A 6013-nucleotide genomic window follows, 5' to 3' on the forward strand; every position below is an offset into this window, starting at 1 on the left:
CCTTCAGTGGGTGTTCCGTTATGTTCAGTTAAGACGGCTGTGCTGTCTCCATGGGGATGGGCGGCGCCGGTGCCAGGTGAGGGCCAGGAGGAAAGAGCGCGAGCAGGAGTGGCGATGGGCCTTTCTCTCGGCGACCTGCCATGCCCCGTTGCTTAACACGGGGAGCGTGAGGTCGTGGGCACTTGGGAGCCCACAGAACCAGTGCGCATGTCTTGGCACTGCAGACCTGGATCGAAACCTTGATCACCAACAAGATAAGGTTTGAGGTCTCTGCCCAAAGGGAGCTATGAGTGATTGTGCTGGAGGAAAAAGCTTGTATCCCTCTGTTGTGTGAGCATGAGGTGTCCCTCTCATCTGGGATGCAGGCACTGAGAAGATGCTCCAAACCAGCAACTATAACCTGGTCCTTTCCTTGCAGTTCCTACTGCTGTTCTATGACCTCTTTGTCAACTCCTTCTCGGAGCTGCTGCGCATGGCGCCCGTCATCCAGCTTGTGCTTTTCATCATTCAGGATATTGCCATTCTCTTCAACGTCATCATCATCTTCCTCATGTTCTTCAATACCTTCGTCTTCCAGGCTGGCCTGGTTAATCTTCTGTTCCAGAAATTTAAAGGGACCATTGTCCTGTCAGCAGCATACCTTGCCTTGAGCATTTCCTTCCACATCTGGGTCATGAACCTCCGCTGGAAAAATCCCAACTATTTTGTGTGGACAGATGGGCTGCAGACTCTCTTTGTTTTCCAGAGAACGGTGGCTGTGCTATACTACTACCTCTATAAGAGGACGGCTCTGCACTTGGGAGATCCGCGTTTCTACCAGGACTCTCTTTGGCTACGGAAAGAGTTTGCACAAGCGCGCCGTTGACAGCTGCTTCTGGATCATTTGGCGCTGAGGCCAGCTTGCTAGAATGTCCACAGAGATTTTATCAGTGTCTTGCAATTGCCCCTCCTCCCGCTACAATTTGTCTCCTGCAGTCAAGTTCTAAATCTCACGTGGTCAAATGACTTCATCCCTTTCCTACGTTTGTGCACATTGAGAAGCATATAGTGGCAAGCAGGGTATCCACAAAAGAGCAGTTACATTGATGAGTAGCCTAGTCTCCAAACTCTCCACAATCAGTTCAGCAAACTGCACTCTGGATGCGGCTGCAGCCTTACTGAGGAACGATTTGAAGCGCCAAACAGATCTGGCTGAGAACCCCCACTGAGTAGCAATGCTGCCTTATCCTCCTTGAGAATACTTCCTTGTCCCAAGCTCCCCTGTGACAGAAAAGGATTCCTGCCTTCACTAGTACCTCTGACAGTGTGACAAGGCACAAAGACTATGGTTTGGCTTTGCAGGATTCAGCCTGAGCAAATGTACTCTCACTGACTTGTTAAGATTCTCCTTTTGTAATTGCATTTTCATTCATATGTTCAGTTAAGAATGTCAGTTAAGAGGGAACAACTGCCTCTTCTTGCCTCAGGTTTGCCTCATGTTGTATTTAGCTTCTCTCAACATGTTATTTTGTTACAGCTTTCTTCATTATTAAAGCTTAGTTTACATTTACGTGAGTCACTTAATTTTTCTCATAGAAGAAGAATGCATCTCTGGGTTGTTTGTGAGGCCTGCCTGGTGTTTTTACATGAGTAGAATGTGTGCTGTCAGAGCTGCCTCTAGGTCCCAGCTCACAGAGGACCAACGCTAGGCTGTCGTAATGTACAAAAGTCTTTATTGAAGTTCAATTTCCATTTCAAAGCCGCAGCGCGCAGCCCTACATCTTAAACCCTAGATCGGCGAAGTCCCGTCTGAGTCTCCTCCCCTCTGACACCAGTTTAAGATCCTAGCCCTGCTCCACCTTTTCCGCTGCTCTCTCCTCTTCTGGGTCCTCCTGCCCGCTGGGGCATTGCCCTTTCTGGACTCTTCCGACGCTGAGTCGCTTAGCTCCTCCCCCTGCCTCCTGCGGGCTTTAGGACCCGGTTCCCAATCCTCATTCTCTGCTGTCCCGCGCTCCTGTACATTTGAACTTGCCTCTCGCGCCAACCCAGTGACCTTTCTCCTAACCGTTACACTACTTCGGTCACTGCTTCCCTCTTCCGGGATACTTGCCGGATCTGACCTCCCCTCCGTTGTCCGACTTTCTGATGGAGGCGTGGTCAGCCCTGCCTCATCTTCTCTCCCTGGTGGGGAATGCACTGGCCCCGATCCTTGGGACTCTTCCCCCCCACTCTGCTCTGGTGGGGAAGCTGGTCCTGATTTCCAACTACTGCTCTGGGAGTCCCTGCTGCCCCCTTGCTCCTGGGGCGTTCCCCTTGGGAACCCCCTACCCCTGGCCACTGGAGCCCCCTTCTGTGAATCTTCCGATTCGCTGGAGAGGCTCATGGAATCCCTCGGTCCACTGTCCTCTTCTCCTACGCTCCCCTCGGATTCTTCCCCTTCGCTCTCCATCTCCTCTCTTCCCTGTGCCTCTGCTCCTGAGCCCCTGACATGTGCTTTTATTTAAAATGCATCTCTGGGTTATTTGTGGGGCATAGGAATTTGTTCATTAATTTTTTTTTCAAAATATAGTCCGGTCTGAGGGACAGTGGTCTGAGGGACAGTGGACCGGCCCCCTGCTGAAAACGTTTGCTGACCCCTGGGAGAAAGCTTATGGTGAACTAACTATAGCTGAATGTCCAATTATTATTTTTTATATAAAATGCTGTGTAGATGCTATGATGTGTATAATGAAGGCGGGGTCATGATTATGCTGTCTAGATTCACTCTTCACATGCTCCAGAACCCCTGACCAGAATCCACAGGAAGATGCAATTCTGAGCATGATATGTCAAACCTTCAAGTAATAAGATGCTATTATATCTGTGAAACATCAGGAACAAATGTTTTTACTTCCTGTAGATCATTTTGGACCCGAACAAAACCTCAGTTGATGCCTTTCCTCTTCAATATTCCAACTCTGCAATTCTATTATCTATGCTTTTTGGTACTACAAGTCAGTGACTCTGCATACAGAATCAGGTGATATTACAATGGCCTGCCAACCGAGGCCTCCCCCCAGGCTGAGGTGGTGGCAAAGGCGGAAAAGGCTGCCGGGAGCATGGAAAATGGCAGCCATCCAGGATGCCGAAGCTTTCCCTCCCCTAAGCTGAGTACGTAGGTGAAGGAGGCCACGCGAGCCCCCCTCACCAGCTCCCTGGCCGAGGTGGTGAAGGGGGAAAGGAAGGTTGTGTGATCCGGCGCAAGAACACACCCAGCGGCACAACAATCACCATGGGAAATGGAGAAAGGGAGGCTGTGTTGAAGAACGGGGGTAAGGAAGGTGTCACAGCTCCTTGCAAGGAGCGCAATGGGGAGAAGGAGCCGTGGAAGAGGAAGTGATGGGGCCCCAACGTAGTCGAAGCAGGAATCCATAGATCTTCCCTTCTCCATGAAGCTCCGGAGCCGACTGCATGCTTGCTGATGGCTTCACCCCCTATTTATACATCAAAGCGGACCAATGGGAAGCCTGCCCATTCAGGTCCCCTAGGCTGGCTCCGCCTCCAAGCAAGCCACTGATAGGTTTAACTGGGGTTTGTCGGGAACCCCGAACAACTAAGGCGACAGGGAGGCCACCCAGCTGGTGAGTCCCATGTGGCTCGGGGGTGCTGCACGCAGTCCCACAAAGGGCACCCACAAAGATAGGTGTGAAAGTTCATTATTGCACCTATACCACACACTTTCTTTCGGAAGCTCAAGGAGGTTTTCGCCCACCCACTTTGTAGAGTTCCATTTGAGAAGTTTGATCTGAGCTGCTGCTTCAATTTGCTGACGGGAAACCCTGGTGGGGCTGCTCTGGAATGCACTTCCATAGGATTTGGCGTGAGTTCTGGAGCAGCCATGGTTTCCTTTTACTGCCCAGTTATTTCTACTGTCTTTCTCCCCCACATCGCGATGAGAATGTATTCTGCAAAGCTCTCATGGTTCACCTGAGGTAGGCTTTGGTCTCATCCAGCGTGTGCTCAAAGCTTTCTCTTTTTTTCAATGGATAAAGAACTGAAGATTGACTGACAGTTTCTCCAAACAACTGCTTTCAGGATTTGAGAGAGGGAAAGGATAATTGCCACACCTAGCCTCCAGAAATATGCCAAGAAATATGCCACTTATTAAATCCGCCATTAAAGATGGCGACGGAGGTAGCAACCTAATCAGAATCTCTGACTTCAACTAAGCTTTTTTACTAGTCTTTAGCCCTCCAAGACCTTAAAACTGCACCTTAAGGACACTAAAGACTATTGGCTGTCTGTCTTGCCGCCTCGTTTTAATTAGTTTACTCTTTTATATTCTCTTATACTATTATTGTTTAATTGTTTTACCGTCGCACTGTTTAGGTCCATAGATCACACTAGGTACAGGGAGCTCACAGAAATAGAGGAAGAAGGGGTGGGAGTCAATCTGGCAACGGAAATAAGACAAGTTACCAAAGAAAATGAAATCTTAGTGAACCAACCAGGGCTGGAGCAGGATCAAGAGTCACAAGAGGAAAACTCAGTAATTAAGACAAATGTGCCCTCCCAAAGACCTAGGCCCGGGGAGAAGATGGGGTTTCACACTGTGACGAAGGAGGACCTGGAGGACACAAGAGCCCAATATCTGGACTTGGAATGCCTCCCCTACATACTAACAGGGCTATATAATGATCTGTTAAATGAACAGAAGCTGCAGATAGGCAGAGAATTGGGACACATCAGAGACTTCCTCTCACAATGCTTGGGCCTACTTACCGCCCTGATTGAAATAACTAGGAGAATAGACAACTTGCATCCATATAAAGTTCCCTCTAGCACACCAAACGATAACAGCATTAAGAAAAATAAAATCCAACATGATGCCGAAAAAAAAAAAAAACACCTAGGATCAAATCAAACCAGAAGGGTAGCTTATTTGACCCTAAGAAACCCCTCTTAAAGGGGAAGTGTCCCAGGAATAAAGAGAAGAAGCCCAAGAACGTAAAAATGGGAAGGAAGACAAAGCTCCCACCCCGAACAAAGAAAATGAACTTCACAAGACTATTTAAGCTATTAGACAAGCTAAATCCAATGAGCCCAGATAACCCAGTTTTGCCACCCCTTGATAAAAGCCCAAGCCCAAATAAAAACCTCCATAAGGCTGGGTCTTTTAATTCAATAGAGGAACTCTACAAGGCTAGACTTCAAAATTCAACAGAGCAACTAGCGCCCCTGTATGGAACTGCGGGAAAATCAAGGGAAAACCCGATCCCTAAGCAAGAAACTCCTCTTAAAACAACATACTCTCGCAGAAATCTAATTCTAAATAAACAAAAACTCATCATCCTACCCGTATACATGCATAAAGATCTCCTTTCCCCAGCACAACAGAGAATTTACATCCTCAAGAAAACTGAATTAGCCATCAGAGGGTTTGCCCCAGCAGAAAATATCATTAATGTTAAGTTCCTGCCATCAGACAAAGACCTAAACAGAGTTGTGGTAACATTCAGAGACTGGCACACAACCAAACTAGTTTCAGACAATAAGGACAAGCTACAAAGGGTTGGATTACAGGTGACTCGCCTATTCGAAGTGTCCGGTACTCCCACTCCTCTCATCGAAACAATTAAGACTGATAAGATAAAAATAAAGCCGACAATGTCTATGATGGATGAGAACTGTAAGATGCTTCAACTAGAGGCAGATGAAGCCCCAAACCAGCTGGCTAAAAGACCAAAAACCCTATCTCCAAATCTCGTACCAGACGAAAGCTCCAGCATAGAGAAGGAAAACCGCTTTATTGCAACTACTGAACAAATATATAAAGCCCAGGACGCACTAATTGAAAGATTAGCATCCATAAGGAAATCTATTGCCCCCCTAGTCACACCTGCCACCAGGGAATTTAACTATGCAACTCATACTGCAAAACCTTTATCCAACAGCGAGTGGATACTAAGGTTATTCCTATCGCCAGAGGAACTGGGACCCACGGAACCACCAATAACAAAGAAAACAATAACACATCAAGCTGAAATAGCGGTCC

The 6013-nt window shown here is 47.7% G+C and overlaps 1 pseudogene across 1 annotated transcript; it reads left to right on the forward strand.

Moving 5' to 3' along the window:
* Positions 1–7: 7 nt before the first annotated feature.
* Positions 8–1549, forward strand: LOC307206146 (transmembrane protein 138 pseudogene; annotated as a pseudogene). Its single transcript has one exon. The product of its transcript is annotated as a transmembrane protein 138 pseudogene (transcript).
* The last annotated feature ends 4464 nt before the right edge of the window (positions 1550–6013 follow it).

This window comes from Podarcis cretensis (genome assembly GCF_951804945.1).
Source record: "Podarcis cretensis genome assembly, chromosome: 17".
In the NCBI taxonomy this organism is placed as follows: domain Eukaryota; kingdom Metazoa; phylum Chordata; class Lepidosauria; order Squamata; family Lacertidae; genus Podarcis; species Podarcis cretensis.